We start from the raw sequence: 12,671 nt of genomic DNA, 5'->3' as shown, positions 1-12,671 counted from the left end.
AGCTTGAACGTTTCAATGTGCTCCCCTCTGACTTCCCTGCGATTCCCCCCGAGGTCCCGTCTCCTCGCCCCTCCACGGAGGACTCGGAGGCTCCTATGCAACTCGGGGCCTCCATGTCCCCTCGACAACATAGGGAGTTTCGCAGAATGAATGGTCTCTGCTTCTACTGTGGGGACGACAAGCATCTACTGAACACCTGTCCCAGGCGCAAGAATAAAAAGCCGGAAAACTTCCGCGCCTAAGTGATCATCGGGGAGGTCACTTGGGCGCACAGGTATTTCCCGTTAATGTGAAACGCAATCAAATTTTGCTTCCCTTTCAGGTCTCGTTTGCTGGCCGGTCTGCCACGGGCAGTGCTTTCGTGGATTCTGGCTCATCTGCTAATATCATGTCTGTGGAATTTGCTATGTCTCTAAAGATGCCTTTTATTGATTTACCTTATCCTATCCCTGTAGTAGGTATCGACTCAACCCCCCTTGCTAATGGTTATTTTACTCAGCATACTCCTGTTTTTGAACTCCTGGTTGGCTCCATGCATTTGGAGCAGTGCTCTGTACTGGTGATGCAGGGATTATCGTCTGATCTGGTATTAGGTCTTCCCTGGTTGCAGTTGCATAATCCCACGTTTGATTGGAATACTGGGGAGCTTACCAAATGGGGTAATGAATGTCTTATGTCATGTCTTTCTGTTAACTCTATTTCTCCCCGGGAGGAGGTAAACACGCTTCCTGAGTTTGTTCAGGACTTCGCCGATGTGTTTTCTAAGGAGGCCTCCGAGGTGTTGCCCCCCCATAGAGATTACGATTGCGCCATCGATTTGGTGCCTGGTGCCAAGCTTCCTAAGGGTAGGATATTTAATCTTTCATGTCCTGAACGTGAAGCTATGAGGGTGTATATCCAAGAATGCCTGGCCAAGGGTTTCATTCGCCCCTCGACTTCTCCTGTAGGTGCTGGCTTCTTCTTCGTGGGGAAGAAGGATGGTGGTCTTAGGCCATGCATTGATTATCGTAACCTGAATAAGGTCACCGTAAGGAACCAGTACCCACTTCCTTTGATTCCGGATCTTTTTAATCAGGTTCAGGGAGCCCAATGGTTTTCTAAGTTCGATCTACGGGGGGCATATAACCTTATCCGCATCAAAGAGGGGGATGAGTGGAAAACTGCGTTCAACACACCCGAGGGTCATTTCGAATACCTGGTCATGCCCTTTGGGTTGTGTAATGCTCCTGCTGTCTTCCAGAATTTTATTAATGAAATCCTGAGAAATTACCTGGGTAATTTTCTTGTTGTGTACCTTGATGACATACTGGTGTTTTCCAAGGACTGGTCCTCCCACGTGGAGCATGTCAGGAAGGTGCTTCAGGTCCTTCGGGAGAATAATCTGTTTGCTAAGACTGAAAAATGTGTCTTTGGGGTACAGGAGATACCATTTTTAGGGCAAATCCTCACTCCTCATGAATTCCGCATGGACCCTGCCAAGGTTCAGGCTGTGGCGGAATGGGTCCAACCTGCCTCCCTTAAGGCGTTACAGTGTTTTTTAGGGTTCGCCAACTATTAAAGGAGATTTATTGCCAACATCTCGGTCGTCGCTAAGCCTCTTACGGACCTTACTCGCAAGGGTGCTGATGTCCTCCATTGGCCCCCTGAGGCCGTCCAGGCCTTTGAGACCCTCAAGAAGTGCTTTATCTCGGCCCCCGTGCTGATTCAGCCCAACCAAGAGTAGCCATTTATTGTGGAGGTTGACGCATCCGAGGTGGGAGTGGGGGCCGTCTTGTCCCAGGGTACCAGCTCCCTCACCCATCTCCGCCCCTGTGCTTACTTCTCTAGGAAGTTTTCGCCCACGAAGAGTAACTATGATATTGGCAACCGCTAACTTCTAGCCATTAAATGGGCTTTTGAAGAGTGGCGGCACTTCCTGGAGGGGGCCAGACACCAGGTAACGGTCCTTACGGATCACAAGAATCTGGTTTTCCTAGAATCGGCCCGGAGGCTTAATCCTAGACAAGCTCGGTGGGCACTATTCTTTACCAGATTTAATTTCTTGGTTACCTATAGGGCTGGGTCCAAGAATATTAAGGCTGATGCTCTGTCACGTAGTTTCATGGCCAATCCTCCTTCCGAGAAGGATCCTGCTTGTATTTTACCCCCTGGTATAATCGTTTCTGCCACGGATTCTGATTTAGCTTCTGATATTGCGGCTGATCAGGGTTCAGCTCCCGGGAACGTCCCTGGGGACAAACTGTTTGTTCCCCTGCAATACCGGCTAAGGGTACTCAGGGAAAACCATGACTCCGCTCTATCTGGTCATCCTGGCATCTTGGGCACCAAACACCTCATTACCAGAAACTATTGGTGGCCTGGGTTTCCTAAAGACGTTAGGGCTTACGTCGCCGCTTGTGAGGTTTGCGCTAGGTCCAAAACCCCTAGGTCCCGACCTGCGGGCCTACTACGTTCCTTGCCCATTCCCCAGAGACCTTGGACCCATATCTCCATGGATTTTATCACCGATTTGCCCCCATCTCAGGGCAAGTCGTGGTGTGGGTGGTAGTAGACCGCTTCAGCAAGATGTGCCACTTTGTGCCCCTTAAGAAGCTACCTAACGCCAATATGTTAGCTTCTTTGCTTGTGAAACACATCCTGCGTCTCCATGGGGCCCCAGTCAATATAGTTTCTGACAGAGGGGTACAATTTGTTTCCTTATTTTGGAGAGCTTTTTGTAAAAAGTTGGAGATTGATCTGTCCTTCTCCTCCGCCTTCCATCCCGAAACTAATGGCCAAACGGAAAGGACTAACCAATCCCTGGAACAATATTTAAGGTGTTTCATCTCTGACTGTCAATTCGATTGGGTCTCATTCCTTCCCCTTGCTGAATTTTCCCTGAATAACCGGGTCAGTAACTCGTCAGGGGTCTCCCCGTTTTTCTGTAATTTCGGGTTTAACCCAAGGTTCTCCTCCGTTTCCCCTGGTTGTTCCAATAATCCTGAGGTAGAGGATGTTCATCAGGAACTGTGCACAGTCTGGGCCCAGGTTCAGAAGAACCTAGAGGCGTCCCAGAGCGCACAAAAGATTCAGGCTGATAGTAGACGTTCTGCTAACCCCCTTTTTGTCGTCGGGGATTTGGTCTGGTTGTCGTCCAGGAACTTGCGCCTTAAGGTCCCGTCCAGGAAGTTTGCTCCCCGATTTATTGGACCTTATAAGATCATTGAAGTCCTCAACCCTGTATCCTTCTGTCTGGAGCTGCCCCCATCCTTTCGCATACATGACGTCTTCCATGCCTCCCTCCTCAAACGCTGCTCCCCGTCCTGGTCCCCCTCGAGGAAACCTCCTGTTCCCGTTCTCACCCCTGAGGGGGTGGAATTCGAGGTGGCCAAGATTATGGACAGTAGGATGGTCCAGGGCTCCCTCCAGTACCTGGTCCATTGGAGAGGATACGGGCCGGAGGAGAGGACTTGGGTACCTGCCCGTGATGTTCACGCTGGGGTATTGATCAGGAGGTTCCACCTTCTCTTCCCTACTAAACCGGGTCCTCTTAGTAAGGGTCCGGTGGCCCCTCATAAAAAGGGGAGTACTGTTAGGGATCTGCCAGGTACTACGTCTAGGTATACTCCTGGGATTAATCAATCCACACCTGAGGCCAGACCTGTTAGACTGACACCGTCTCCCACCAACCAGGGTGGCAGGCTCAGGAATGGGAGAGCCTATCGCGGCCTGGTCAGTCGGAGTTAGCTCCGCCCCCTGTCCTTTATTACCTGCCGTGTTCTCTTCCTCAGTGCTTGTAATTCTTCTGGATTCCTGGCCCCACTGCTGCTTGCTCCAGCCTGCTTCTGCCGTGCTTCTGCCTTGCTGCAGTTCTGCTTAACCTGCTTCGCTTTGCCCCTGGCTTGCTTCCTTCTCCGTGCTCACGTTGGTATACTCCACTTCATCCTGGTCCTGACTATTCATTCACCGCTCCGTTTCCTCGCGGAGTTCCGTGGGCTACTGCCCCTTCCCTTGCGTGTTCCCTGTTTGTTCTCCCGTGCACTTAGACAGCGTAGGGATCGCCGCCCAGTTGTACCCCGTCGCCTAGGGCGGGTTGTTGCAAGTAGGCAGGGACAGGGCGGTGGGTAGATTAGGGCTCACTTTCCCTTCACCTCCTTCCTGCCATTACATATTAGCTCCTATGTGTAGAAATTTTTACCTTCCCGTTTCCCATCCCTTGGTTGAACTTGATGGACATGTGTCTTTTTTCAACCGTACTAACTATGTAACTATGTAACCCATTGGTAATCATCCTTTTTTTCTAACTGGTTACTTGAGAACTATTAAACCATTGATGTATAATATAGGACATGTGCTTAAAATTAAATTCCATATCTTTCCTTTTTATTTGAAAAAGTGGTCTCTTTTAGTTTCAAAGAAAAAAAAATCTGAAACGAATAAGTAATGGTTAATTCTGGCCACTTTTATATGTAACTCAATGCAAATCAAACAATTAAAAAACTGCTCAGAGAACAACAGGTAGAATTTAGAAAGCTCTTAAATCCTTAGTTGACAATGGCTGCTTTTCAAATCAATAATGTATATTTTGCAAACTCTTAATGTTACTTGTAGTAACAGCATTTACAAAGCTCTGTTATAAAAGCCATGCTATTAGGCTCACAGTAAGGCAACATGTTAACAATCAGTCCAACTGGCTCGTTAATTAATCAAGAGCACGCACAACTGAGAAATTAGCTGTAGGTAAAGTGAAATTGGAATTCAGAAGCAGTCTATGACGAATCAATAGGGAATATTTTTCTAACAAAGATCACCAAATGGTCATTGCAGATGGGAATATTTTTAATTTAAATATCAACAAGAGTTATTTTTGCTATGCCACCGTCATCTATATCAGCAACTATTGTAATAAATAAAAATACTTACCTACATGGAAAATGCTCTTCTGAACTTTTCATGCTCACGTTGAGCTTACGCTGTATTATGAATAGTGTGCAAAGCATGCATTAACGTTAAAGATAATCAGATTTTTTGGGCCAGCCTAGAGCAAAGCTTTACTTTTGAGAGACGTATTTACAACATTTCACAGTTAAAATCTTTAAATAAGTCAGTTTTTTAAAGACAATGATGTGGCCACATTATATCATCCACATAACTTCTGAAATATCTAAACTTAGTTCAGTTCTACTGAACCAATTTTTAATCACCGTATAATGATTTACGTTTGCTCCAGTAGAATTTTGGGATGTCCAGATATTATGGCCTTATGTTAAAATGTCGCCAGTATGAAACTGGCCTAACGTGTTATTCAAAAGCACAGTTTTCCTATAATCACTATTTATAAGTCACCATAGAATAGATACAATATAACAATACTGAAATATCACCAGGCCATACACATAGGATTTTTAACGTTCAGAGTGCGGCCGATCAATCCTCCATGGAATCGTTTGTGTGAACGATTCCACCAGCAACATGCCAGACTAAAATGGCAGACTATGGAGAAATTAAAAAGAAAACCTGTAATGTTGAAAATGCATTATGATATGCGGGTAGCATAGACGAGGAGGAGATTAGCACATTAATATATAGTTTTGTGGGAAAATATTCTGTAGAATTTATCTAAACTTCTGGTAGTTCTGGGCTTAGGAGTCCAAGTAGGCAGTCTCACTCACTGTCTGACTGGTATCTCTGTATACACACTGCTGCTGGTATGAATTAATTATGTTGTTGTATTTATTTCTTGCATTAGGGTCTGGTTGGTGGAGGTTGTCAATTCAAACAAATTTGTTTTCAGCATGACAACAGAGTGTCTTGCCCAAGGTGCCATGTTGCTGGAGGTCAAACAGAAGTTTTCTATTTATTGTGAGCCCCGTATTGATGTAGGAAGCATTAGCATTGTAGTTATGCCAGAGTGTTAAATGGAGTTTTAGTACTCCTCATAGAAAAGTGCTCTCCTATAAACCTATAGGCCTGCGTGGGAATGCTTGATCCCATAGAATAAACTGCAAAAGCTACAAATTAGCCTGGCTACAGCACATCGCTATCGAGTAAGATAGGGCACAGCTTCAGCGCATCACTTTCGCGCAAGAGAGGAGGCGTGAGAGTCAAACTGTAGAAGGGACAACAGGGCTCCAGCGCATTGCTGTTGAGGGAAAAAGAGGAGGGTCTATCCAGGCCTTAAAGTCTAGAGGGACTGATTTTTGCCTTGGCTGTGGAGAGTGCTGCAAGGAGGGATAAAGACTGAGGCTGGTGGAGAGAGAAGCCGTCCTGCGATTTGTACACTGGAAGGAACTGTGACTGAAATGTAGGGTGATGCCAAAAAAATTAAAGACCTGTAGAGGGCAGCTGTTAACAGTACCAACCAAGACCAATTGTTAACGTTTATTGCAACAAAGGACTGTATTTGTGCTTTATGTCGTCTCCTGTTTCTTCCCTGCCATTTCTCTGTGGGGTTATGCCCCCCGCTTACCATACCACAAATGACTCGAACATTACAGGGACTGGGATAGTTTCTCCCCAAACATTAGCATCCAAATCTTTTGCTTAGCAAGGAGTTTGCCTTAGTGCAGGGGAGTAGCTAGGGGGGAGCAGGTGGGGCATGTGCCCCGGGCGCAACTAGGTGGTAGGGAAGGGGGGGCGCCGAAGAGCAGCTGATCGCTGCTGATAGGCGCCCCATATGTCGGACACCTGCTGCAGCTTTAGGGAGAGCCAGGAAATTACGCCGTTCTGACTGGGGTCTGTGTCGGCCAGGGAGTGGTCCAGTCCAGTCACCTGACATCACGTCAGTGACATGAGGTCAGATGACTCAGGTCAGGGGACAGGTTCACTCCCATGTGGCACCCCTCCAGCTCTGCCTCTACTCTGTGCTCTGCTGTTACACACAGCCGAGAAGCAGAAGAGAAAGCTCCGCCCACAGCCCGTCCTGACCTGTCAGCAAGGAGACATGGTGAGTGTTTGTGTGTATGTGTGTGTAGTGTGTATACAGTGTGTGTGTCTCTGTCTTTGTATGTGTATATGTTACAGTGTGTGTGTGTCTGTGTGTGTGTGTGTGTGTGTGTGTGTGTGTGTGTCTCTCTGCATGTGTTTGTCTCTTACATCTACTACATTATCTGTAATCAGAGAGTTATCACTATGTTATCTGTGATGTTACATAGGACTGCAGGCAACAGCTACTACATCATCTGTAATCAGAGAGTTATCACTGTTATCTGTGGTGTTACATAGGACTGCAGGAAACATCTACTACATTATCTGTAATCAGAGAGTTATCACTGTGTTATCTGTGGTGTTACATAGGACTGCAGGTAACAGCTAATACATTATCTGTAATCAGAGCGTTATCACCTTGTGTTATCTGTGATGTTACATAGGACTGCAGGTAACACTACTATCTGTATTTAGAGAGTTATCACTGTGTTATCTGTGGTGTTACATAGGACTGCAGGTAACATCTACCACATTATCGGTAATCAGAGAGTTATCACTGTGTTATCTGTGGTGTTACATAGGACTGCAGGTAACACTACTACATTATCTGTACTCAGAGAGTTATCACTGTTTGTTATATAGGACTGCAGGTAACATCTACTACATTATCTGTACTCAGAGAGTTATCACTGTGTGTTATCTGTGGTGTTACATAGGACTGGAGGTAACACTACTACATTATCTGTATTCAGAGAGTTATCGCTGTGTTATCTGTGGTGTTACATAGCACTGCAGGTAACATCTACTACATTATCTGTGCTTTGTACATATGTGCCTGTGTGCGTATATATGGGTCTGTTTGTGAATGTGTCTTTGTGCTTGTATATATGTGCCTTTTATGTATTTGTATATGTTCCTGACTGTGAATTTATCTGCCGGTGTGCGTATATGTGTCTGTACGTCTATATATTTACCTGTATGTATATATTCCAGAATGTGTGTATGTATAGTTGCCTGTATGTCTAAATATCTGTCTTTATGTATGTACAGTATATATGTTCCAGCGTGTCCATATATGTGGTTAATTTTTGGTTTGTGTAAGGGGCAGCAATAGAGAGCCCCGCACAGGGCGCCATCCAAGCTAAGGCCGGCCCTGGCTGTCACCAACCCTATTCGGAAGGAACTCCGCCACTGCCTGCGCCGCATGACCTCCTCGGCTCCTCCGGTAAGTCACACCAGGCAGAGCGGAGAGTGGTAGTGGTAGGCTACCGCTCACCATTCTGTTCACAGTGTGGCCCTATTACCCGCCCATGGGGGGTGAGTGTGGTGCTATTTAAAAGGAGGGAATGTGGCACTATTTACAAGGGGGGGAGTGTGGCGATATTTACAAAGGGGAAGCGGGCTGTGTGTGGCACTATCTACAAGGGGGGTGTGTGTGCCGCTATCTACTAGGGTGGAAGCGAGCTGTGCGTGGCACTATCTACAAGGGGGGCTGTGTAGCGCTAATTATAAGGGGGGCTGTATGTGCGCTATCTACAAGAGAGGGGCTGTGTGTGGCACTATCTAAAAGGGGGGTTGTGTGTGGCACTATCTACAGGGGGCTGTGTGTGGCCTCTTTCATTTATTTTCTTTTAATTTATTTTTATGTTAATTACATCATAGAACTATATCGCTTGTAAAATGTAGAAATGCTTTTATACTCGAGTTACATTTAAAAAATTGTGAAAAAAAATTACACCTCATTGATTGGTAGAGGAAGCAAACATGGCGATGGGGAAGGAGATGTCGGGAAATAAGTTGGGGGGGCGCCAATCTGAATCTTTGCCCCGGGTGCAGGAGAACCTAGCTACGGCTTTGCTTAGTGTACAGCCTTCCCTACCTGTCCCAGTGCCCATGTGTCAAGAGAGCACACTTGCCAACAGCAGTGGTAGTCAGCAAGTGTTATATCTATAAACCAATATAAACCCCTTAACTCACCATGACTTCCCTTCACATCATGGATTGCCTTTCATAACGGCACCATGACGTACAGGTACATCATGATAATCGCACAAGGACAGGAGCTGTGTGCGTGCGATCAACAGCAGTGATTAACAGCCAGACTCATGCTATAATGGCCGGGATAAGAGAAACCTCTGTTCCTAGCCGTTTAACCCCTTTATGGACCCTGGCATGTAAGGAGCTTGACACGATTTAAGGCCCCCAGTTCTGCCATGAGCTACTGCCTAATAAGGCCATTCCATAGGCATGGCCTAATAGATTGCATGTCAGTGTAAGGGCCTGTTCAAATCACCATTCGCTTTCCGTTCCGGGGTTCCGTCTGAGGTTTCCGTCATGGAACCTTGCAATGGAAAGTCAAACAGAAACCACAGCTTCCGATTGCATCACCATTGATATCAATGGTGACGGAAACACTGCTGATGGTTTCCGTTTGTCACCGTTCCAGCAGGTTTCTGTTTTTCTGACGGAATCAATAGCGCAGTCATCTGAACCCCGGAACGGAAAGCGAACGCTGATGTGAACCGGCCCTTAGGCAAACATGCACACGTTACCTATTATGTGCTAATTTGCCACGCAGATTTTCCTGCGGTAAATCTGCAGTGTAATACAGTGCCAGCAAATTAAATGACATTTCAAGTAATCTCAGCTACACGTTGCAGAATTTTTCTGCACATAAATTTAACTTTGGTGCAATTTTTAAAATCGGTAGCATGTAATTTTATCTTGCATTGTATCAAGAATTTTATCTGACAAGTTTGTAACAAAAACACACAAAAATCCACAGCAAAAAATCCACACCTGTTTCTGTATAAACATAAAAAAGCTGCACCTTTTTCCCATAGTACACTTGCTATACATATTAGTGGACTACATCTAATCCTTGAAATATTTTGTTTCTTTCAGTCTGAGAATTTGAAGTTACCCCCGCCTACTTGAAGCATTCATTTGTTATTTGTAGTTCATTTATAAAGTACCTCTATTCCAGGGGTCTCAAGCACGCTGCCCGGGGGACACAGAGCCGATAGTATCAGCTCTGCTCCGAGACTCTGGAATTCCTTGACATCGCTGTCCACATATGAACAGCAATGTCTGGGGCTTCCCCAGAGCCAGAGTCCCGTGCAGAGCGCTAGCATAGGCTCTGCTCCAGGACTCTGTGGAATTCCCTGACATCGCTGTCCATAAATGGACAGTGTGTCAGGGTCTTCCCCAGAGTGGAGTCTCGGGCAGAGCGCTAGTATCGTCTCTGCTCCGGGACTCTGTGGAATTCCCTGACATCGGTGTCCATGTTTGGACACACGATGTCTGGGGCTTCCCCAGAGCCAGAGTCCCGTGCAAAGCGCTAGTATAGGCTCTGCTCCGGGACTCTGTGAAATTCCCTGACATCGCTGTCCATATATGGACAGTGTGTCAGGGTCTTCCCCAGAGCGGAGATCCGGGCAGAGCGCTAGTATCGGCTCTGCTCCGGCACTCTGTGGAATTCCCTGACATCGGTGTCCATGGTTGGACACACGATGTCTCGGGCTTCCCCAGAGCTGGAGTCCCGGGCAGAGCGCTAGTATAGGCTCTGCTCTGGGACTCTGGGGAAGCCTCTGACATCGCTGTCCATACATCGACAATGATGTCAGGGGCTTCCCCAGAGCAGGAGTCCCAGTGATGTCAGGAGCATAGGTGGAGTCCCAGGAAGAGCCTACTAGCGCTCTTCCCGGGACACCAGCTCTGGGGTTGCCCCTAACATCTCTGTCCATATATGGACTGTGATGTCAGGAACAGAGCTGGAATCCCAGGCAGAGTGCTAAAAGCGGGTTTGCTCCGGGACTCCAGCTTTGGGCAAGCCCCTGACATCACTGTGGCAGCATCTGTGGAGGGCACTGTGGCAGCATCTGCGAAGGGCACTGTGGCAGCATCTGCGGAGGGCACTGTGGCAGCATCTGCGGAGGGCACTGTGGCAGCATCTACGGAGGACACTGTAGTAGCATCTACGGAGGGCACTGTGGCAGCATCTACAGAGGGCACTATGGCAGCATCTACAGAGTACTCTGTGGCAGCATCTACAGAGGGCACTGCGGCAACATCTACAGAGGGCACTGCGGCAGCATCTACAGAGGGCACTGCGGCAGCATCCACAGAGGGCACTGCGGTAGCATCTAAAGAGGGCACTACAGCAGAATCCACAGAGGGCACAGTGGCAGCATCCACAGAGGGCACTGCGGCAGCATCCACCGAGGTCACTGTGGCACTATCTAAAAAGGGGATGCCTAATCTTGACATGTGTGTCTGCCAAACGCTGCTAACTGAGCCGCCGGACTGCATTTAGCGACACTTAAACCGGAAAACTGGATTGTTGAATTAAGCATGTGGCGAAAACGCGCAAATTTTAAACCTAGCGCTATTATTATAGTAATGTAGTATTAATATTATAGTAATATAGTGTTATAGTAGTTCAAATAACGAATTGATTAACAGTAATTTTGTATTATATCAAATTTGAAAGTAATGCGGTCCGTCAACTTCCCATTTTTTCTATATGTGGCCCTCTTACCCGGCCGAGTTTGAGACCCCTGCTCTATTCCTAAGACAACCTATAAAATAGGCTGTTTAGAGAACTGTCGGCAGTCAATCACAAGCATGTTTCTGTTGAAGTTCTTCTATACAAATTATATAGTTTTCTTTCTTAACCCCTTCCCGCTGCTGGACGTACTATTAGGTCATGGTAGCTGTATCGTTCGCGCTCCATGACCTAATAGTACGTCTCGGGAGTAACGGACGTTTCGGCTGTCCTCCCGACACATACAGGAGCTGTGACAGCTGCTGTCTTGTTCAGCAGCTGTCACAGCTCCTACAGCGGGGACCGATCGCTGTGTCCCCGCTGATTAACCCCTTAAAAGCCGCGTTCTATAGAGATCGCTGCTTTTTAGGGGTTAAGCTGCCATCGCCGGCCTGCTACGCGATAGCGGTCGGCGATGGTGACTATGGCAACCGGACACCAAACAATGGCGTCCGGCTATGCCATAGACGGAAGCCTAGTGGGTCTTGACAACGTCAGGACCCACTATGCTTGCTGTCAGTGAGTAGCTGACAGCTCTAATACACTGCACTACGCGTGTAGTGCAGTGTATTAGAATTGAGATCAGGGCCTTCTGCCCTCAAGTCCCCTAGTGGGACAACGTAATACAGTAAAAAAAAAGTTAAAAAAAGATGTGTAAAAATAAGAAAATAAAAGTTTTAGAAGTATTAAAAGTAAAAATCCCCCTTTTTACCTTATCAGTCATTTATTATTAATAAAAATATATAAACAAACAAATAAACTATACATAATTGGTATCGCCGCGTCCGTAACGGCCTGAACTACAAAATGATTTCGTTATTTATCCCGCACGGTGAACGCCGTAAAAGAAAATAATAATAAATCGAACCACAATCACAATTGTTTGGTCACTTCACCTCCCAAAAAATGCAATAAAAAGAGATCAAAAATTCGCATGTACCGAAAAATGGTACTGATCGAAACTACAGTTCGTTACGCAAAAAAATAAGTCCTCGCACGGCTTTATTGATTGAAAAAAAACAACTTTATTGCTCTTAGAATAAGGAATCACAAAAAGTGAATGATTGTTTACAAAACGTATTTTATTGTGCAAACGCCATAAGACATAAAAAACTATAAACATCTGGTATCGCCGTAATCGTATCGCCCCGCAGAATAAAGTGAATATGTAATTTATAGCGCACGGTGCACGCTGTAAAAAAAAAAGCATAAAAAAACA

Source organism: Rhinoderma darwinii, chromosome 3 (genome assembly GCF_050947455.1).
Source record: "Rhinoderma darwinii isolate aRhiDar2 chromosome 3, aRhiDar2.hap1, whole genome shotgun sequence".
NCBI classification, from domain to species: Eukaryota; Metazoa; Chordata; class Amphibia; order Anura; family Rhinodermatidae; genus Rhinoderma; species Rhinoderma darwinii.
The sequence above is the reverse complement of the archived record's forward strand: the minus strand, read 5'-3'. Positions refer to the sequence as shown.